Source organism: Anser brachyrhynchus (genome assembly GCF_964034855.1).
Source record: "Anser brachyrhynchus genome assembly, chromosome: 10".
Lineage (NCBI taxonomy): Eukaryota > Metazoa > Chordata > Aves > Anseriformes > Anatidae > Anser > Anser brachyrhynchus.
The window spans coordinates 9021731-9044952 of record NC_137705.1 but is presented as its reverse complement, the minus strand read 5'-3'; the positions used below and the strand labels follow the sequence as shown (position 1 = coordinate 9044952).

The following is a 23222-nucleotide window of genomic DNA, read 5'->3' as shown; positions in this document are numbered from 1 at the left end:
CTCTCTCTCGAGGCACGTTTAACCTGCGCAAAGTGTGGCAGAGCCCAGTGTCTGCTTGGTCCTGCCTCTGCTCGATCCACAGAGATGCTCGGATACTATTAGCTGGTTAAATGTGGTGATGCTTGGAAGCAGCGTGTGGCCCAGCCTTACCGAACTTTGGTAGATGGAGCGTGTCTGCTGAGCTGTGTTGCTGCTTGAGAGAGGTGATGCAATAGGAGATAATGCATTTACTGTCTTGGTTTCAGAGCGTTTTGGGGAAAGTTGCACAACTCTGCTGGGAGAGGGGAGGCAGGGCACGGAGTCAGTCATGTCCCAGGCACACTGCCCTTTGCGCCTCACCCTCCTCAATTCTTTGGACCGTTTAACATCATAAAATCGTGTTTGTGGGCCCTTTGCAAGAAACAGGGTGTGACTTCAGCCTTGGGAGGCCTGATCCTGCCCAGCAACACTCTGGGGACAGGGAAGCTTGGGGCGGGGGGGGGGGGGGGAGCGCTACATTAGCATCCCCTCTGCTCTGGCCAGGGCAGCGCAGTGCACAGCTGAGTGGTGCTGTGCAGTGAGGTGCTTGTCCTGCATCCTGCGCAGAGACAATCGCTTGCTGCATGTCAGCGGCATGTAGTGGAAAATTTATGTATGATTTCTCGCTGTTCAGACTGAGCAGAAATGCCATTCTGTGAGAGAAGTGGGCCTCCACAGAGCTGAATGGCTCAAAGAATAGGCCCTATCAAGGCTGATAATCTTCCCTAGTGATAACGCAGTGGATTATACAGCGATTGGATGTTGAGAGTACACTGACCTTAATCTCCCTTAACTTTGGTTTTCTCTCCCATCAGATAATAATGGAGAAAGTACAACATGTGCCATAGAAGATTACACACATCCTGCCACACTTCACAGATGGCTGATACAAAAATCAGAGACAATGCTAAAATAATTAAAAAGACCACAAAAATAAACCAGTGCATTCAGCTTCTTTGTGAGGCTGTGGCTAAGGAAACTGAGCCAGCCGGCCTGAAATGCACAATATAAATGTAAGCAGATCTTATTAAGATTCTGTGTGGCTGTTAAAGCATCCTCAGCCATTGCTCCAGCTTAGCATCGCTACTAATGGGGAAGAGAGGAAGAGATTAGTTTAGGCTACTTTGAGACAGCACAGATACACGCAGGAGGCATTCTCTGTTGCTCGAACTTGTATTTCACTGACCTGCTATGTGACAAGAGGAGTGCCAAAAATACAGAAGAGTTGGCACATAAAATCCATGTCTACTCTATCTACTCTGTCAAGGCTAAAAAAAAAAAGTCCTGAATGAGCCTTAGAGAGTCAACAAATCACTAAAATAGCAGCTAAAGAAGGAAGTTCAGCACGAGTTCAACTCATTAAAATTCCTGCTAATGTATGCTCTTGCAAACCAGTGGGCTGAGCGTGATTCTGGCGAGCGGAAGGATGCGTGTGAACTCGTACACAAGTAGGAAACGGACAAGGTTGATGTGACTGACCTTCAGCACTGAAGCCTGATCGTTCCTGTCATTTGACATGGTTATGCGGGAAGAAAAGGTCAGTGGTGCACCTCCGAGCTGGAGATAGTGAGAAATCAGCTTTCTGCACAGCTTTTTTGGGCAAATCCACAGCTGTGTGCAGAATAGTGTGGTGTATTGATGTCTCATACTTTTGGTCATGCTACATGAGGTCCCAAAGGGGAGGGCAACTGGGCGAAGGAGTGGCTGTGGCAGAGTATGAACATAGGTTGTTCATTTAGAAAGCACCTGTAACTAATGGCGATTCTCAATTAAAAAGCAGATGAGGCCTATGAACAATGAATATATTCCTTTTCTGTTCTTCCATGCAGCCAATGTGGAAAAAAAGGAGACTTAAATCTCCTATCTGTACCTTATGTACATTTCTCATCAACTCCAATGGGAGTTTTGCTGAAGAAGTGCAAAACAGAGCTGGTAACTTTATTTCCATTTACTCAATAGTTCTGAGATTGAAAACAATAGAGACTGGGCAGAAGAAATAACAGGGGCATCTCATATCCATGTGTCGCTTCATTAAACATCTGAAAATGGCAATGAAAAAGCAGAGATTGCAGAATGAGATTTCCAGACAGCAGGATGATAGCATAAAAGACTCTGTCCTCTGCTTGTACAATACACATGTGGTCAGAAAAATAAAGGCAGCAAACTATCTTACTGTACAATAGATGAGAATTTTCATAGCTGCTATTTTGGATGCACAGGAAGTAGAAAACTGTTTTACACAAGAGAGTCACTTGTTAACTTTGGGTATGTGATATGTGAATGTATAACTGAGATAAAAAAAATCACGTGGTCTTATCCTTCTCCTTGACAGGAAATATTTGCATTCAGAAGCTCAAGAACTTAACATTGAGCAGCTAAGGAATATATGACAAAATATTGTAATGCTAACTGACATTGTGTGCAGGAAAATTAGTCTTTACAAAGCTTGTTATTTGCCTTTGTTGCTGTTTTAAATAGAAAATATTTGATTGAGCTTTGCTCCCTGAATATGGTGAAAGGAGTTGGACTCAATGATCCTTATGGGTCCCCTTCTATACTGGGGATATTCTATGATTCTGTGATTCCATTCTGTGATTCTATTCTATGATTCCATTCTATGAAAAAAGTGACTAAGCCACATGTTTCTGCAAAACTGCCCAAAGGTGCGATGGTTCCTGAAGGCAGGGTTGCTCTTCGGACCTCACAGAGCGGTGGCCATGGACAGCAGAGCAGTCCTCCCATTTTCAGACCCCTCTTTTGGAAATCGTATCTTCCAACATCTCATCTCCTTTCTGAACTGGAGAGATGGGGATGAAGCAATCGTGTGCTTCAGTAAGCCTATACGGGTCCAGGCCTGAAGGATTTCTGTTTCTCCTTGCTCGTGCTTTTTGCTAACAAAAGGCTTGTTGTGAAAAGCACCCTGCAGCTGAACTGGGTAAATGATCTTCATAGGAATCAAAGTCGGCCGAGCTGCGAGGAGAGGGCTGGGTGACTCTGGGCTCAGGTCCAAAGTCTTTGAGGAGCCCAGCAGAAAGTCCTGGGCCCGGAAGTGGTCCTGCTGCTCCTAGATATGCACAAATGGCGTCTGCTCCCAAGCTGCAGCTCCCTGCACACCTCCTTTGGTTTATGTTGGCTCTGACATTAGTGACGGAGACGGAGTCCCCAGGGGTTCCTATCCTTGCTGGTGGGGCCCTGCTGGTGGCACCCAGGCTGTGGCTTTGGGCAGGTGGTGGCACCAGGGTAAGGAGGTGAGGTGGGACATCTCAGTCCCTGCACTAACACCCAACCTGACAGCCCGGCGCTGCCGCTGGAAAGTAGCACACAGCACAAGCTGCAGCCTCTGGAGTCTAGATGCTTTACAGCCTGAAGAGAGCTGTGCTCCCTAATGGACACACGCCGGGTTTTCAAGCATCTGTTCATCTTCTCCTGGTTGTCTGTGACTGAGCCCTTGTTCTGAGGAGTGCTGTGCTCTCCACTGAGCCCCAGAAGCGGCTCCTCCAAACTTGCTTCATTGTGTCTGTGCCCGTTGCTCGGCGCTTGCAGGGTGAAATGGAAGGCAGCGAGAGTGATGGTGATGAAATGATCAGCGAGAGGAACCTGAGCTGAATTTTGGCAGGGTAATTAGTGGTGCTGGTGGCTTTGAGGAGAGTAAGGGTTTGTGCGTTCTTCTATTATCTTTGTGGCACTGGGGGAACGCTGGGCAACTCCCTCCCGATCCTTCTCTAATTAAAAGTTCTCTCTGGGCGAGGACTGGAATACATGAGGAAGCAACAAACTGAACGCTGCGAGGTCCCTGCTCTGCCTCTCGCGGTGGGGCTGGCGAGGAAATTGCCCCTTGCCTTCTGCAAGCAGCAGTTAGCGGTGCTTTCAGCAGCAGCTGGTCTCCCTCGCAGACGAGATGGCTGACTGTGGGGTTTTCTGCCCCCGGCTGCCCTTTAGTGTCAGTGAGCAGCCCGTGGGGTGCAGGAACCATCCCAGGAGCCAAGGCAGAAGTGTGCTGAGGGTGGTAGGGCTCTGCTAATGGTAGGTCAGGAGAGGAAAAGGAAAGGCATTGAAGGAAGAAACTGCAGCCCTGGTGCGCTGGAGGTACTGCAGCCCTCCTAGGGTGGCTACGGGAGAGCATCCCAGGGGTATGACCCGGGGATATAATCCCTGCTCCCAGCTAAGCTCCTCAGCACAGGACAAAAAACCCATTCACTGAGGCAAATCACACACACACAAATGGGAAATGCTTCGGGTTGATCCTAAGGGACGTTTTGGAAGTTTTCTCTGAAACATCAATATCTTATTATTTTCTTAAAGGCTTGGTTAGAATGAAATGGAAAAGAGAGTCTGTTTTCCTGTAGATAGGAGACAGTTTTTGAAAGTTTTAGTTGTAAGTAATTTTGTTTTGAAATTAGATTTCAAAAGGTGCACCCCCAAATGCTAAAAGAATGTCAAAGTGTATTTTATATATATTTTTTTGGTTTAAAGATTGGGATTTTTTTGACCTGACCAAAACAACTCAACAGTTCAATAGCATTTCAAAATACTCAAGTGAATCCGAATTTGCACATTCTAGAAGAAAATATTTCTTTCCAAAATAATTCAATAAGTTCTCCATTGCATCACCTCCTGGTCTGTCTTTGTGTTAGGAGGGAGGTTTGTTCCTATCCTTCCAATACATTTTTTTTACTTTAATAAGTAAAACTCATGCATAGTGTAAACACACCAAAAAGCACACGCCCTATTGAATTTTCAGAGATGAGTATTTTAAATCCAGCCTTTCCCAAAGCTCCAGACATGCATTATTTACAATGGAGAATAATAATGTAACAAAGCTGTATTATATTAAAATTGGTCTGTAAAATATTACGATTATCATTTTTCGTAGCTTGACTTAAGGTGCACAGTTTATATAAAACAATATGAATTATTTTCTGTTACAAAAAATTATTCAGTGTGGGCTCTGTGTATTACAATTATTAATCTTTCTATTTAAATGCAAATTTTTTCTTTCGACTGAGAGCTAAAGATACTTTTTATACAACTAATAAAACACAACTTTGATCTTCTGATCCCTCATCAGGGAGATGGCTTTCTCAGTTGTGTTTGGGATGTCTCTGCCAGAACGTGTTGTTCCTTTACAGCAACGATGCTTTCTTCATAAATACATTGAAAATTGCTTCCTGTTAGAAATGAAATATTCATTTGTACAGCAAGGTATTACTTGGGAAATCCTCGGTTGCTTTGCTTTTGTAGCAAGAGAAAAGAGCTAAAAAGAGTAGTGTCCTTTTTGTGGGCATATGCAGTGCCTGCAAAGCAGGAGGGTGGTTTATCCTTAGAAAGTCCTGCTTTGAGTCCTAGTGGGTTTGCTGCTCTGAGAAACTTTAAATCAAGATTTCTTCAAGCAGGTTGGTGTCAGCCTGTATGGGGTCTGGTGGTGTGGCTCTCTCCTGCTCTCCCCAGCTGCAGAAGGGAGGTGGAAGTGGCCAGGCTGGACTAGAAGGAGACTTCTGACGTTTGGTCACTGGGAGCTGCCTGTGTTTTTTTGCAGGTCGCACCAAGTGTGAAAGAACACTGCAGCACTCGAGGAGAGAATTAACTCGTAGCTATCAGACAGCTCGTGTCGCGAAGCGGAAATTACAGCCATTTATGTGATTTCAGGCTAATTTCTGCCAGTACTTGTTCTGGTAAGTACTGCTACTACCCTGAGTAGCTCCGAGGAAGGCTTCTTTAATAAGGTTTGTAGTGTCTGCCTTGCAGTTAACCTCCTTTACTAGTGCTGGTGAAAGCTAGGTGGCACCTCCATCTTCCAGCCTTGCCTATGCAGGACTCCCCCTTCCATGTTCCAAGAAATGCCATGTCCTGCTGGTGGAAATTCGCCTCATTTTCTCCCAGGTCTGGCGTGGGCATGTTTTCCTCTGGCCACTGGACGCCCCTTGGTTTTCCATGTTAGTTTTGGTCTGGGTAACCCAAGGTGGGAGCTTGGCTGCTCCAGCCAGTGGAAGTAGTAATTGAAAAGGGTAAAGCAGGGAGCGGTGTTATAATTAACTGGCCGCATTAGGCGTTTTACAGCACTGACACCTCACAAGAGTGGAAGTTTAATGAGAATGGAGAGAGGCTCAAAAGCAATCCATTTTCCTGGTAAAGAGTGTAATGAAGGTGTGAAATGATGCACAGCTAACTAAACCTGTCCGTAATAGCCTCTCTGTTATAATGTAGCGATCTGACAGACTTTAGAAAAAAAAACAAGGCGATGTGTGTATATATATATAATATATATATTCATTTCCTTACAGTGCTAATGTAAGGTGTAGTACAGTTTCACTGGGTGTGCCACATGTAAGTCAGGTGTTGAAATGTGTGAAGAACTGCTTTAGGAACCAAACCACTCGTTTGCGACGTGAAGAGCAGCACAACCCGAGGTGTGTGCCTCAGAATCAGGCCCCACAGCGAGTCCCAGGGCCAGCTCTGCTGTGGCACAGCCTGTGCCACTGCGACCCGCCTGCAGCCTGCCCACTACCATCCTGCAGAAACCTGTGGTGAATTCCTTGCAGAGCTGCCAAGGAGGGGCTGGGAAATTAGCATCAAGGTATTTTCTGACTGTTTGCTTGAAAAGATGCCGTGTCTTTGATCATTAGTTTGAAATTCACTGGTAGCAGCTGTAACCAGTGTACTTTGCACAGCGAAACCCTGCAGTCTGTCACTGCGATCACATTTCTCCGCCTTCATTTGCAAGTAAAGCACCAAATCGGGGGGGTGCAGAGGGAATTGGAGTGAGTGTGGCATCTACGGGGCTGCTGGTAGCAGGTGGGAGTGAGCGGCCCTTGGAGGAACCCGGTGCTGCCCTGGCAGCACCTCTGTGCAGCACCCGTGTGCTCCCCCGGCTGGGCAGGGGCTGAAGGACAGAGTCTGGGAAACACCAAGCATGCAGATGAAGTATAAAAATGGAGATAAACACACTGTTGTAATCAAGGCGTAAATACCCGAGCCAATAAACTGCAATGTGCGCAATTACTTTTACTCTCTGAGGCAGTCTCCATCACTTGTCAGGACTTGCATGATATGGCTGAGCCTTTGCATAGCTGCTCTCAGTACAGAGCCTTCGTTTCTGAACTGCCAGTGTTTTGCATGTGGCAGATGGTGGAGGCTCGTCAAGCGTAATTGTGGAGCATCGATGCTCCAGCTCTCCTGCAGGGAGCATCGTACCCTGATGGGCAACTCAGGAACATCAGGATCCTTTCTTTTGAAGATCTCAACCATACGATATATGATACATAACGCTTGCATTTCTGTAATTCTGCTCTAGAGGCTTGCTGTTGTTGGTGCTCAAATTTGTTGTTGTTTAGCACATCACAGGACTCGGAGCAATGCTGTTTCGGCAAAATATGTGGGAAGTCTATGTAAACACTACACAAGCTTTCTGTGTGCTCCATGTGTCTTCTTCAGTGTATTTAATGATCCAGCCATGCAGTTACAGCACACCTATTAATACAAGTTAATACAAAGGCATAATTATTTTATGGGAGCACTTAAGTTATATTTTTATAAAGAGAACAAGAGGATCCCCTGAGACACTGTTGTACAAATAATGAAGGACAGAAGCTCAATTAGTGAATGAACAGAAAGGAAAAGTGAGGCATGAATAATGTAAAATAGAGCATAACTCAGCAGGCATATTAGTTTGTATAATATAATGCTTCTTATATGTTAAAAGGCTGCATTGAGGAATGAAGTAGCTGCTTTTCCTATAGCAGTTTTCTAAACTGGGGTTGTCAGAATATTTTCTTTTGCAGTTTTCTGACTTGAGACAAGAAAAGTCGATTCCTTAATTCTACATTGATGGAGGTGTCACTTTGATACTTCCATTTACTTTTTTCATTATAGAAAGAGCAGAAATTGTCCAGAATTATTTCTTCATTTCACATTCCCCTGAGACTCCAACAACAACAAGAAGTGATATTTTTTGTCCATATAATTTTAGATTATTATTTTTCAGGTGGCAATATATAGAAGCATGAGCCTCAATGGTTGACCAGAAAGTAAAGAAACCAAGAACTGAGCCCACAGAAATAAACCTAATCCCTATCCTTTTTTCCTTAGAAGCCAACAGCGTGTTTCCAACAAGGTGAGAGTGGATAACAAAATGCTGCACTATGGCCCGTGCCTGCAGAGCCCTTTGGTATTTTGACTTCTGAAGCCCTTTATGCCTTTGCTAGAACAAAGCTGTGGTTTCCTTTCTGATCTCTTGAGAGAGCCTAAGGGCTAGCAGGGCCGTTTGCAATGTGTGCAATACGGGCTTTGCACTGAGTTCAGAGACTTGAGAGGCTGATTTCATGCAGCTTCACGGGCTTTAATCCTGCTGTCGTGGTAGTTCTCTCTCGGGGACTGCCGAGTGTCCATACCGGCCAGTGGTCCCACTGGGAAAGTGCATCTGTGCAGAGTGCAGTGAATAACCCCCAGGACATGGTGCCTAAGAAGAAAGGAAATTATCAGCACGTGTGTCATTTCCATCAAAACTGCTTCTCACTTGGCTGGTTCAAAGTGACTGTTGCTGGTAACCTTCTTCTGTCAATCACTGTTCCCATGTATGTCTTTAGGGCTTAGTGATGAAACTACTTTGAAGCAAGTGCGAAAATATATATTTTGCAAATTAAATGACTATTCTCTAGCTAAAACAGAAAACCGAGGAAGAGGCCTGCTTGGGCAGAAGCAGGGTTTGTAAAGGAGCTTTTCCAGGATGGGTTTGGAGGGGTCAGCACCAGATCATGGTTGGGGGAAAGGTGTGGGGCAATGGGATTCAGCTAAATTCAGTACAGTTTGGCGACATCAGCCATGGGAAGAGAAAAGAGATCTTCAGAGCAAAGGTTGTCTGTATAAAACATGTTGGAAGAACATGAGTCTGACCTCCTCTAAAAGAGCAGTTTGCTTATCAGTTACCATGTTCTTACATGGAATTGGAGATTATGCAATTCCTTTGACCCCCTAAGTCATTATTGTTTTGCTAAATATGTCAGAGCTTGAGTTGCTTTTTTTTTTTTTTTGTCCCCTCTCACCAAAAATTGACATTGCCCCTGCTGCAAAGATGCTTCAAGTCAGGGTTTAGAATAGGCTTATATTGCCTAGGGTTGGTAAACAATTCTAGCATTTTTATCAGTATTTTGCCAACGTTGCTGTTGGGTTTGCAGGCACAAAAACACAGCCCTGTTCTCTTTTCAAACAATAACTATGCTGGCTCCCTGTGCGGGCAAACCCAGAAAGCAAGTCTTGAAAAAGCAGTTTCAAAACATTATATACTGCCTGTCTGAAGTCAGCACGCAGAAGGGAAGCAACAGAAGTAGCCTTGTTTCGTTTAATAGTGTGAGAGCCTCACAATGTTTTTCAGTTTATATTATTCTAGAGATAAGAATCTTTAAATACTGAAGAAGCATACAGTGTACAAGCATTGTATTGACATTTTGCTATGCTATCCTAACCATGGATTCATCTGCTTGTCCTTATGTTAGCAATTTAATTTTAATTCAGGGCAATAATGAAAAATTGCATTACTGGGGAAAAACAAACTCTCCATAGCCTGCACTACTGATATTTTTAGGGAAGCAAATTGCATTTTCTGTTGAAAATAACAGACTATCTTTAGGTCTTCTGTGAACATCTATGAGCAAGAAAAATAGGTTTGCTAATGTATTGTCAGCCGGAGGAAAATAGGTGGTTTGTAGCTCTTGTGTCTCAGGGTGGATCTGGACCGGTCTGTGCCCTTGGCACCCTTCCCCTGCAATTTGCCACAAGGAAAGCTGCTCGAGGTCCTCGTACTGTTTGTGCAGGGCAGCCTGTGTGGCTGCGGAGCAGGGCGTAGTGTAGGCAGGGAAAGAGCGTCTGGGAGAGGTGGCTGGGAAATTCGTACCAAGCAGTGCTCCATGTCCCCGCAGGAGACCTGGCTTCTCCTGGGGGTCTGGCGTGGAGGCCCTGTGGAGGTGGGTTCTCCCTGGCCCCGCTGCCCTCCGAGGAACGAGGGCACAGTCTGGAGGTTCTTCAGTCACAGGTAGTCACTGTCACAACGCAATTGGAGCCACAGACATATTAAAATTGGGAACAGTCCAAAATCTAAAGATACTCAGATCGGAGAGCAGATCTGAGTAAGTGTTCAAGAGTGTTCTAAGAGCAGGATAATTTGGATTCCATTTTTTATAATTTCATCTCTCTACATACGCACTACTCAAAAACCCTACAAAATGGAAAGTGGAATCAGATTTCTTTCCCTTGGTTTATTTTTTTTTCTGAACTCTTGAAAAGAATCTTCTATTACAATTTTGAGGTTTATTAAAAAAATAAAATCCTAGGGGAAATGTGTACTCTTCTTTATTAAACTACGTAGGACGTATTCCTGAGAGTTGCTCTCACTCCTCCCACACACACCTTCCCACATGTGAGATAAATTAAGAATGTCACTATCTTTAATGCCAGAAGTATTTTCATCTTCCACTGCAAATATGCAGTGATGCATCTAGAATAGCACTGTCAGGGGAAGAAATCTTCACATGAGCAGAATGTAGCTGTTAGTGTTCCCTTTCTACATACACTTAGTATTTTATCCACAGGGGATATTTCTCTTCAGTAGGATCGTGTTGGTTGCAGGTAAACAGAGGTGGAAAGCTCTTGTTTCTCTATATCTAAAAACGTTTCGAGTCCTGCCCGGTGGCCAGTCCCTGGCCACCCCTGTGTGGTGCGAAGCCTTGCAGAGCTGCAGGAGGTGCTGAGCGAGGGGCATTGCTCTTGCTGTGGGTGGCGGGTGCTGGGAATCCATCCGGCACGAGAGCATTGCCTTCACCTCTCGGCTCCGTGCCAAGCTGCTGGTGCAGCGGGGCAGCAGAAGGCGGCAGCGACTTGGGAGCTAATCTTGTGTCTGTGCTCCTGCCTCCGTGACTAATTGCTTGGAAATCTGCACGTGTAATAGCTCGCACTTTTCTTAATACCACTCACTAGGCTAGCATTTAAAAAGGACGTATTTTCTTGTCGTTAGAAGTGCTAGATGCAAATGGAGAAGCAGATAGCTATGCCTTGCTTAGTAATTAAAATAGTGCCACAAAATTCGGGGTCAGGCTCCAGAGAGTGACTGATCCCATGTCCAAGGCGCAGCACAGGAGCCAGAAATGCACCCACTGCACTGCCCCTCTGTGGGAATGTACAAATTAGAAATTTCAAGGGCTGTTGAACACTGTGAATTTCCACCGTGGATCAGCACAAAGTTATTTGGCACAGGAGATTCTGTAACTGTGATACATTGGGGAAGTTCATATTGTGCAATGGCCCTAAAACTCACCCTTCCTCCTCTGGTATGCAGAGACCCAGTGCTAAGACGTATTTAATATAAAGCAGGTAGGATACTCGCTGACTGGAGCAGTTTTTTTTTTGTCTCTTGTTGTCTTTTCATTATTCATCTTAGGATCATCTCCTTTGCTATTTATATTCAGCATAAATAATAATTAAACTAGAGGACAGAGGAGTGATGGTGTGAATGTGAAGAAAAACTTCATGTCCCAAGTGAGAACAAAGCCACAAAGCTAGCTGGGACCTGCGAGGCGCCTTTAGTCTGGGAAACGTGGTCCATGGCAAATGCTTGTTGGAGAGCAGAAAGGCATTAACATGCGAGTGCTACTCCTAAGTGGCCAGAATACGGTGATTAAAGTGCTCTTGCTGTGTGATCTTGGGCCTCTTGCCCTTTCTATTCCTTAATTAATTTCCTCTTTCATTTATGTATTAATAAAAACAAATCACCTGCTTCATGGGAGGTGAGAGGTTTTATTCATTTATGTTTGCAAACAGCTTTGAGATCTGAGGAAGGGAGGAAGAGGCTACAGAAGTCTGAAGCCTGTATGTAGTGCATGAATGATATATGACAAGGTTTTATTCCTTGGCAGTCTGATAATTTGGCATACTTGTAAAGCTTTTTCCTTTTCTGCTAAGTTTCTTGTTCTGATTCTGTCAAATAAAGCACAACCTTTGCCTCCAATGTGATATGTAGATGAATGGATGTGGGGACACTTTGATTTCAGGTCAGTCAGTAGCTTTGTTTCAGCCTTTTTTTATATGTGAGCATTTATGGAGAAGAGCCCTGTTCTGTGACTATGGAGCTGTCAGCTGGCAGGTCATACATTTGAAACTGGTGTTGTGATTAAAATTTTCTACCATGCCACATCTTAATGGAACAAACATGGATTTCTCTCCTGGAATGAAGCTCTGCTTTCTGTTGTTACCAAAACGATAACTCCTGCAGAAGTTATCCTGCATGGGACAGAGGTGTACAGATAGGAAGTTTCCAGGTAGATATGTAGAGTTGGTTGTCCTCTGATATCACAACTTAAATCTTGCATTCAAATTCAGATTTTTAATGTTTTCCTATGAAAATGAAATTGTTCAAGATCTTGCAGTCTAGTGAACCATGGGGCAGTAGTGCTGGCCAGGTGCTTCATAAATGTCCTGTGTATTGTCTGGAGTTTGGTGTGGAGTTCAGTGAAGGCTGACACACACCCTTGAAAGGCAGAAATGTGCTGTCAGTGGATGCTCCTGACATCTTCCCTCCTGGTGAATAATGCCAACAAACGTGACATTCCTTCCTACCTGTGCAAACCAGTCCCCGGGTGGAAGCCACATTAAAAGCCAGCATCTCTTCTCTTGTAATGTTTAATAGCAATGTCTAATTCTGGATGTTCAAAACTATTCCCCCTAAGGTTACCCTGTGATGTGGAGTGTGTTTTGGAGTGTGCTCGGCGCACTTCAGTATGCGGCGAGTTCCTCCGCCGGGGTTCCCCTTGGAGCTCCTCAGCAGGCAGTAAGGATATGTCATCCTTTGAGTCGTCTCTTACCTTTAAAGCGGCTTTTCTCCATGAAAGCTGTTTTGTTTTCCACTGAAAACTTTACAGAGAACACTGCATTTCACAGTCCTGTGACACGGATTTTTGCAGGGAGAGCGGGCTGAGGGGAGAAGTTGAGAGCTGCCTTTAGGGCCGTGCAGGTCTTCACACCTTGTCTGTGGTGTGCCTTTTTCAGCAGCAGTTCTCTTTGTGCCTCTCCCCAGTTTACTTTTCCCGGGGATTTTAGCACAGCCGATGCCCTTTCAGACTGCTCAGACTGATGGGAGCTTAATTTACTCTTGGGTGTTCGCAATTTGTCTCTTTTAAATCCCTCCTCAGAGGATGCCTCTCACCCCTATTTTGGGCCAAAGCTCAGGCATCCTCTTCCCTTCTCTCTCTTGAATACTAGGGGTTTATGTTTCCCTTGTGCTTCTCTCCGGGGTTCACCCTGGTGCAGAAAACTTCCCAGGGCACGGTGAAGAGGAACCATCTGCCTACATAGTGGGGCAGTGTCCCCAGCCCTCCCTCAGCAGCCTCCCCTCATTCTGGGGGTGATTTCTCTCTCTCATCAGCCAACAATGAAATCCTGTTGGCAGCTCCCAGGACCTTGGGCAGCCCAAAGTGGTGGGATTCCCCTCACCCAGCCCCTCAGAGCCCAGCTCCACTTTACACCACATGTAAAGACCTCCCGCCGACGGGGCCATCTGTGCTGTTCCAGAAATTTTGAGCTAATTGCACAAGAGGTGAAGCTCCGGTACAGCAGTGAGTGATTTGGCCTCAGGCCCCGCACAGCAGACAGCAGCTCATGAACACCAAAGCCCAGGCATGTGATTGCAGACCCTTAATCCGGCTAAAATACCTCGAGGCCTGACCTTATTAGAAAAAAAAAGCCACAAAATACATCTCCCTGGGTTGTTCCTTGCTGTGTCCAGTGAAATACTGGGAGCTTGGCCAAATATTTCTCTCTCTGTGGTGAAGGGCTTTTGCTCTCTCTTGGAAACACGCATAGACCCAGAATGAACTCCAGGCGTGACTGTTTGGTTGCTGAGGTCTCTGCACTGGTAACATGCATTGAAATTCATGTATGGGAAAGGTGGGAAAATGCTGGCATTTCCGTGCATGTGGCTTAATTCTTTATAGGAGTTGTCTGCAACCCATAGGTTGTGGATGAAGTGGTGCTACAAGGGTGGCTTGGTCCCTACAGATTTACCTCTGTGTCCCTTTGCACAGGGAGAAGCACTCTCTTTTTTATTTCGCCCTTCTCAGTTCAGCTCAGGTGAAGCAGTGCGGAGTAGTCCTGCCTTTCCCAGCTGCAGTGCACGCAGGGGATGTGGGGACGAGGGGTTTGACTGGCGTTTGGGGACAAGGGATGACTGTTTCCCTGTAGCTGACGCAGCGCCTCTTGTATCACCCAGGAGCATCTGAGCAGCTTGGTGCGAACCAGCTGAGCATCGTCGGTGATTTGTTGTGGTCATTAGCGCGGTGTGCAGCCCTGTGGCTGGGGGCTCCTGATGGTGCGCAGTGCTGTGGGGTGCTGCCTGCTGGGCTGTGGAGCCCTGGGACAGCCACCTGCACCCATCACCATTAAATGTCAATAAGAGCCTATGAGGGAGAGGCCAGGGGAAGTGGAAACGGCAGCTCAGCAGGCAGTGACAGATAGAGCACCGGGGCACGCTGGAGAATGATTGATTTATTTATTTAGGGCTCTGTTCAGCGAAGATTCAGTTGCATAGAGTTTGGGCTTAACGCGGGATGGGGAGATGCAGAGGAGAACAGTACTCAAGGCCTTTCCCAGAACAGCACTTATGCGTTTATTTAATCCCTTGCACAGCATCAGGGCCAACCCCATGCCAGTCCTTTTCCTTGTCACCAAGCTCGGCTGCTGTGAGATTTTCAGGTGCTGCAGCAGCACGGAGGGGAGTTTGGGAAGTGCAGATTTGGGGTCTCCAGATCCAGCCCAAGCCTTGTGTTGGCAGTGCTGGGGAGATGCAGTTCCACGGTGCACAGTTCTGCTCAGCCGCTTTCTGGCTTTTGTTTGCAGCAGCAGGGGTGGGGTGGTCCTGGTGCCACCCTGCAGGAGACTGGCACCTTCTTACTAAGTTGGGAGACCTCCCTGGTCAGATGCCTGGTGGCATGCCCTACTGCTGACCGGGACAGCAAGGCACAAGCTAACTGCTCCCTGCAAACCTCTAGTGTGATGTAGCCCAAGCTCCGTGCCCAGCCTTTGCTGTGCATCTTCTGGATCCAGAGCATGTCTCTGCTGTGGTCCAACACATTAGAAATTGCCAGACTTAATCAAACCAGTAATTCATCCCCTCTGGGAGCCTTTCTCAGGCGTGGGTGGCACCAGCTGCTTCCCAGGGAGGTGTGAAAGGGCCCTGGCAAACAGCTATTCAGTGTCTCTGCAGGGTGTCATGTCCTGGCACTGGTGGTTGGCCTGGAGATCAGCCTTGTCTCAGGTGAAAATATAGCAAAGTGCTATCATAGAGTACAGAGATTGTGGGGAAAAAGCCAACAAAGGTCTCCCTGATTAAAATGCCTCCTGAGGAGGGCAGCTGCCCTTCCTTACAGCTGCATGTGGCTTTTCTGCAAAAGATTCAGAGCCTTTTCCCTTCTCCTCTGGACAAATCTTTGGCTGATGGCCGCTGTTTTGATGGGGCTGCCTGGTTCTCCGGCATGTCTCCATTCTGCAGGGGCTCCCTTTAGTTTAATTACCTCCTCTGTGCCCATTTACCACTAAACTTTTGGGGACTGTTACTTGGCTGCTTCTGCCAATCTGACTGCTCTGTGACTTGGAAATAAAAATAAAAATAAAAATCAAGCATCTATTAGAAGTAGCCAGGCTGCTAATGGAGACAATTCAAGTGTGATGTGCATCACCTAAGGGCTCAGCACTCCAAAGCAAGACCAGGAGGATGCACTTGGTTGCTTAAGAGAAGGATGCAGAGGTGCAGGCGTGAGCTGGAGGGCAGCTGTTGGAGAGAGACCTTCACTGGAGGATGATCTAGCCCCCTGTGGGAGGTATCTGCAGGTCTGCCTGGTCTCTACTGATGCCTCATTCACTGCATGAGTAGCACAGCAGAAAAATGAATGGGAGTAAGTTTTTTTTTTCTTTTTTTAAAGTAAATTTAGAGTGTTATCTGCAAAATGCAGGTGGAAGGAACGTGTTCTGTCATGAAGACTTCCCACAGATTTAAGTCCCTTATGTCTTTTCTCCTTATGTAACTGCTTAAAAATAGGACCGAAGAAAGAATAGAGCATCTTTGCTAGTGTTAAGCTGGCAGCTAGTTAGGGCTGGCTATTTATTGTATAGGGCAAATAACTTAGAGATCTGCTTTATGGATGTGCAGAACAGCTGCTGCTCTCAGGAAACAGGAAAATGTTTCTCTTCTGTCATTTCACTTCTTGGGAGGCACAGTGACCTGCAGTGCCTTAGCTCAGGGTAACGAGTCTCTTGTATTTGTGCTTACCCACCAGGTAGCAGCAGGTCAGCTGGGCTCCTGGTAGAGGTGGGGAGGCTTAAATAAGGACAAGCAAGTTCTGTAATGATCCCTGCTGCGCTTCCAGAGGAGTCTCACCTGGGATAATGCTGTCCCCTGCTGGGTGACCACCATCACCCTTTGTTTCCAAATGTGCTTCCCTTACTTCTGTGGGTGAGAAGTATTTAAGGCTGTTTGCAAAAGGCAATGTGCTGCTCGGGAAAGGGTTGGCTCTGCCTCGTGCCTCCATCTGGCTGCTGGTCTGAGCTGTGTGCTGCTGAAATATCCAAGCATTTTACGATGACAGCAAGTCACGGGTATGCATGTACTAGGATGCTCTCCCTTCTGCTCCCAATATCTGGGCATTTGATGCTTCCAGTTTTGATGACACCCCATTATTATTATTTAAAACAATAGGACAAATCTCAAGTCTGGAAACAATTTCTAGTTGCTATTCTAGTTTCACAGGCATAGCATCCAGAAGCATCAAAATGACACCGGTGTATATTAAACAACCCTTGTCCTGGAGAACCTGTGGTGATTGCAGAAGGAAGGAGGATGGCGTCAGAGGGGGGCTGCAAACTAGGCAGGCCGGGCACAGGATGGAGGCAGGTGCTGACACCCCATTGGCACCAGTAGTTGCTGGTGTTGTCCACAAAGTAAACTCGTGGTATCCCAATAAACTATATCCCTCTTTCTGAAGACCACATGAGGCAGAGCAGCACCTTCTGTTTGTGCTCCTTCTCACCAGGGGGTTTTAATGTTATTTCTCAGTGTGAGGATCTCACCAGCCGGCAGCACTGTCCCTTTGAGCCCTGGTCTTGCTGCCCCTCGCTGCCTGCTTGCCAAGTGCTCTTTGTTCACTGTACAGCTGCTTTAAGGACCTGCTCACCAGCTAGGCTTTGGAGAGATTAACAATGTCTCTTTTTTTTTTTTCCGTACAATGTCCTTGACAAGCCAGAAATCCGCCCATTCACTGTTTCGAGCAATTAAAATGATGACACCGCCATCAACCCCCACGCAACCGGTTGGCCAAAGTGCTGTGTGATGGAAACTCCGGTGAATTTTTATGTAGCTTGGCAGAGAACAGCCCTGCTGACTTCCCAGGCTTTGTTGCTCAAATACAAACATCTAAAACCAGCGTTAGGCACTGAGAGCCGCGCCAAAGCCGACTGCTGCCGCTGTATAATAAAACAGCATGTGGAGGGTTGCTGTTCTAATTGGGTAGCCAGGAACCCCGGTGGACGACGGAGTTTATTTATTGATTGCTCTTCAGATTGGGAACTGGACGGCACCACAGGGAGCTAGTAAAGGAGGAAAAGCGTTTTAAATACATTGTAAATGCTCCTTTGCAGGATTAATGAGCGGGAAACTGTAAGGTGTGTTAACAGGATGCACAGAAAAGTGAAAGCTGGTAAACCTGTGTGGCTTTGCCTTCCACAAGAGAATTCTGCTTCAGCAGAGAAGGGGAAATACAGGCTGTGATAAATGTCGCCTTATTGCTGGGGCCTTGCAGTGGGAAAGAACCTGTAGTGTCACACCGAAGTTCTTGCAAATTGAAAACAGTTAGAAAATACAGGGGAAAAAGCAAAGAAATAAGCGGAGAGGGAAGAGTCAGAGGAAGTGGAAACCTCTCCTCTTGGCTGCTCATTCCCTTAGGGCCAACCTGTAAAATGGACAAAATACGTGCTGTGCTCCGTCTCCTAACCAGCTATGAGGGATTCAACCAGCAGAGAGCTGAAGGTGTCCAGTGGGGACTGTGCTGGAGCAGGCTCCCCGCAGCATGGTGCCCGGCTCTGTAATGGCCATGGTGCCGTAAAATCACCCGTAGGTTCACCTCACGTGCTCCCATCCTCATGGGCTAACTCCAAGAGCTGTAAGAGAGCAGGGTGGGTTGTGACCCTGCTTACTCTGTGCTGAGTATTTGAATCTTCACCCACGGCTCTCCTGCACATTCAAACTGCTGGGGCGGGGGTGCTGAGTTCCTGACGCACAGATGTGCAATGAAAGTATAAAAGCCTGCGCTGTCGTTCTAGGAGTGTGTGCTGTTCCCACACTTTGCCAAACTCTTATAATTACCCAAACACCTGCAGCCTGCCTGCAATTCAGTCCTGGGTGCTTTTTTTCCTGCTGGATCAGCTTGTTTCTAGTTGTCTGTCGTATGGGAGATGCTCTCTCAGCAGAGCAGTTATCGGCTCTGGAGCAGCTCCCACGAGCAGAGGGATTGGCAGGAGGGGAGGTGCGAGTGCAGGTGGAGAGTCCCTGGTAGATCTAGACCTGACCCTGCGCTGAAGGATGACCACCAAGATCAGTGGGTTAGGCGTTCAGACTTCTGCTGCCTCTGACCTTTGCTGTCCTGTGACTTGTGAGACAGGGTTGGCGGTGTCCTCTGGGAGAGCTGTTGGCTGCACACAACCCACCAGCCTTTGGGTATCTCCTGGGCTGTCTGCTTGGGAGGCAGCTGCCCCAAAACCACTGCGTGCTCAGAGATGTTGTTTCAGGGCATCTTGGCAGACTTGAATGCAATGGGACGGGCTGTCTCCACGGGGCTCAAATGTTTCGGCAGTGACGTGACTGCTTCATTGCTGGAGCTCTCAGTTCAGTGATGCTTGAAAGATCTCCACTCACGCTTGGACCACCGTGGGCTTTTCAAATGAGAGGGCTCTGTTGTTGTTATCCAGCCTTTCCCTGCATGGGGAGAGGGATTTCTTAAGCACACAGAGGTTTGTGATGCAAGTACTCATTATCCACCGCAGTTGGTTGCAAATGAATCATAAAGTAAACTTAATGAAACAAAGCACACAAAAGTAGATTGATATTTGACTTGGCTGGGCTTGATGTTTTCTCTTCTGTATTTTTTGTCAGTTTGGCAAATACTCTAGGACTTTATCCAGCCTTGCTCCCTCCATGTCATCCCTTTAGAGGTTTTCACAAATCATTCCAAAGTAAGGGAGGAACAAGTCAAATGAGACACAGACAACACGGAGGTAAAAGCAGAGCAAAGGTACTGGGGCGTATTTTTCTTTTGATCAAAATCTGTTTGACTTGTTTGGGGCATCTTGACAAAGAAGTTTTATTTCTAAAGTTATAGATATTATTTTTCAGAGGTTTCCTCTCTAAATCTTCAGTTATGGGTATTTTGCAAGGATTGGCATGCCTGTGAACCATTCCTGCTGCTGAGGGTAACTTCATGGGATGGGTGGAAAAGTCAAGTAAAACTTGCAGTAATAGCTACGGAGAAGTTTCACGTTGTAACGTATAGCCAAATCCCAGGGCCTGTTTTAACTTTTGCTTTAGGTTTGGCACCCAGGGAATGGTAGACAAGAGCAGGCAGCCCCTGAGCCTCACAGCACAGCATTCTCTTTTCCTCTTTGAGAAGCTTCACGAGGGGACAGGAGGGGGTTCTGTCTTCTTGTGTCGAGAGAAACACAAATAAAAGCCATCAGGGGGAGGAATGGAGGGTTATTTTCAGGTTGTGTCTGCACTAACCAACAATTTTTTCTCCTCTTAAAAGCCAAAAACTCACTGGAGGCAGTCCTCTGGCAGCAGGGAGGCTGCTTTGGGGAGGCTTTCCCTCTGGTTCCCTCATCAAAGCAAATCTACTCAGGGCATATCTCACTCCATGGGCAGGGTAACAAGTAAATAGATCCAGCCAGCCCATCTCCAGGTGGTTTTCAATGCCTATTAGTGGCAAGCTACCTGCCCAGAGCATTGCTGCTGCCCTGCTGAGAGCTGAAGTGCTGACTGCCCAGTGCAGGTGCAGCTCTGCTGTGTGTCCGTCTGTCCTCCAGGTGGTATGATGGCTTGAAATAATGTAGTAATTCAGTTCTGCAGGGGCGCTGAGGGCTCTCAGCTTGCCTGAGGCTTTGAGAGGGCTTAGTCCCTATCCTAGGCACTGAGCACCTTGGAGGACTGAATATTTGAAGCCCAAAGCCACCACCCTTGAAATGGGTAGCAAAGGCAGCATTGGTTTCAGTGGATGAGTGTGGTTTTGTTTGCTGGCTTGGGTACATCGGGGGTCCAGGTGTCAAAGGCTGGCTCCAGCATGTCCCATGTGGCTAATTTGCAGGCAGAGCATTAGCCTGGTGAAGCCAAACCTTTAGGGCCGAGTCCTCCACAGACACAGGCAGATGCAGTTGTTAGTGCTTTTGGAAAAGCTGGGCCATTAATTATGAATGGAGCATGTGTACTTGCTTACTTCCAGGGGACACGGAGCATAAGGGTGTCTGCCTTTGTACAAGACGTGCAGGCACACAGTGAAATACAGCAGTAGTTAAATGTTAATGCTCACGATCAGATTTTGGCTGTCTTCCTGTGTGACTGTTTGCAGATGTGGGGTTTTGTTTTTGTTTTTGAAGTCTTGAAGAACAAAGAGCCTGAGAGCCCTCGATGTGAGATTTGAAAGCTCTCCTGATCAGAAAGGAGGGGGGAATCACTCAGAAACCAGCCAAAAAAAGCTCAGGCACCAATTAAAAACCAAACAACCTTCCACTGACATTTGGGGTGGTCTCTTGCTCCTGGAGAGGGAACGGTGTTGGTGGAAGCCTTCCAGTTCATGCATTTGAGAGTCACTTTTACTGACATTGACCTAATGGCTCAGGTCATTTGGATTTGTTATAATTATAATGAGACTTTGAGAGTTCCTTGTCTCTGCATCATAGTGAAGTCGTGAGTCTTCTGAACCATCTACAGTGGTCTTTGGCTGCAGTAGGGTGGTTATCAGATGAGTAATGGCAACAACCCCCATTTAAAGTTGCTTAAAAAAAAAAAAAAAGGAAAATGTAATCAGTGAAATAAGTTTCTTATGTAGTCAGGGCAAAGCAGTTCTTTTTTTCTTCTGTTTGCCACCAACAAATAAACCAAAATCTCTGGAAAGCTTAAATTGTCTTACTGCTTGGACAGCTGTTTGACAACTGGTGAAGCAGCACTGAGGTCAGGTAACCCCGTTGTCCAAGGATGAGCAGTGACAGGGATTCTTCTGCCTGCTGGTTTGATGAGTCTGTGAGTAATGCTTATAGAAATAAGAGGGTTAATGGGAGCCTTCAAAGTCTGCTGGGCAGCCTGAACTTAGTCCTGGCAGTTATGTGACCTGCTCCTGCCTCCTTGACAGATCCCAGCAGATTTCAGCTCTGATTCAGGCCAGCACTGGGTCCTTGTTATGTTGCTGTGACATTAGGAAACTGTCTGTAGGCGTGAACTAGTGAAAATCAACTGAATTTTGGATGGCTAACTTGGTTCGTTCCATTTGAAGATTTGGTCCTTCCTGTCTGTTTTCAATGTATGATAGACCTATGTTTTTTTCCTAATTTTTATTATACTTTGTATTGTTCATAGCTGTTGTATCAACTGGCTGTCTATAGCAGTCCGACTTCACTATCTCAGCAGTTCTCAGCAAGTGACCCATACTGAGAAGCTGAGGCTGGGCTGTAGAAGTCCCACAGGTGAGCTGGAAGTGGCCGGTGAGCGCCCAGCACGTGGAAAACAGTCGCTGTGTGCTGTTACCTCATAGCCCTCATGGGGAAAAGCAGGGCTAGGACATGAAGGGGACAAGCTCAGCCTCTCTCTGTCTGTGTGGAGATGGTTTTCTTTTGCTCTGCTCTCTTCTGAGCAGCAAACTGGCAGAGAACAGGGGCTGGCACATCCCTGTGAGGCTCCAGGGGACCTCTGATGAGATGCATTGTTTTTTTTTCTGAATTTTTCTCACTTCTGTGTTTTTTTCTTCCCCTCTTTATTTGTATCTAAGGGCTGCTACTGCTGGCTTCCAAAGATCTCCCGTTCTGGACTGATTACGCGAAAGCAGCCCCTGATAGCAGGCACAAGGAAGTTTCCTGTGTGATGCCCCCATCTTGGAGCCCTGGTGGAGCCCAGGTGTGCCACAGAGGTCCAACCAACAGAGCGGAAGTGACAGAGAATCTGCCGTCTCCTCGGGTACATTGTCCGGTGGTTAATTAATTGCCTTAGCTGTTCTGCACCAAGACCTACTCTATTTCTCTGTAGAAATGCCTTTGGTTTCCAGCCACTGGGTCTCAAGATGCTTTCATCTGTCAGATTAAAGAGCCTCATCTTATTACTCCTCTCTCTGCGTAGGCACTTGCTGACCACTCTCAAGTCACCTCTTCACCTTCCTGGGGACAGACTAAATGGATTGAATGTCTCTAGTTCCCGGCTGTTTATCAACCTCCCATTCTTCTTGCTTCTGCTGCCTGAAACCTCTCCAGTGCTCTCAGCCTCCTCTCCAGCTGGACACAGCACGGTGTGTGCATGTCTTGTGCTGTGGTCAGAGAGCCCCTGGCTGCCCTTGCTGAGCCTCTGTGCATCCCAGGGCTAGGCTTGCCTTCAGATGCTGCATGTCCTGGGGTCAGGCTGAGCCCTTGGTCCTGCTCCAGAGACCCCATGAGAATGGGATGGGGAGCACAGAGATCAGCCTGCTGTGCCCCATGGGGTTTACGTGCTGCTAGTTGGACGCCTTCCCTGTCTATTGAAGAGGAAAAGGGAGGTCCTGAGACAGGCAGCTGTGCTGGGCAGGGAAGGAGGGACAGGGGAGCATGGCAATATTTGGAGTCTGCTCACACATGAGTTCACCCAGCTCCAAGTGAGTGTAATTGCGGAGACAAAGTAGGAGCAGCCTGAAAATCACAAGGACGGCACAACTTCCAGCCGCGGAGAAAGGGGCCTTTACGAGGTCTTGAACCAGTGTCCTTACCTGCTTTGTGCTGCGGTGTAATGTGCGAGCGCTCAGCCACTCCAGCCCCGGTTAGAAATGAGAAATTTCAAGGGCTATTGAGCACTCTGTGAATTTTCACAGTGGCTCAGCGCAAAGTTATTTAGCACAGGTGTTTTGGTAATTGTGATGCATTGGGAAAATTCACAGTGCTCAATGGCCCTCAAACTT

The 23222-nt window shown here is 46.8% G+C and overlaps 1 protein-coding gene across 1 annotated transcript in view; it reads left to right on the top strand.

Moving 5' to 3' along the window:
* Positions 1–23222, top strand: part of LOC308200301 (uncharacterized protein) — a 234760-nt gene that overhangs the window by 161912 nt on the left and 49626 nt on the right. The window contains exons 20-21 of the mRNA XM_080605805.1: positions 5555–5690; positions 22074–22258. The gene's annotated coding sequence lies outside the window, so the exon portion shown is untranslated. The remainder of the gene's footprint in view (positions 1–5554; positions 5691–22073; positions 22259–23222) is intronic.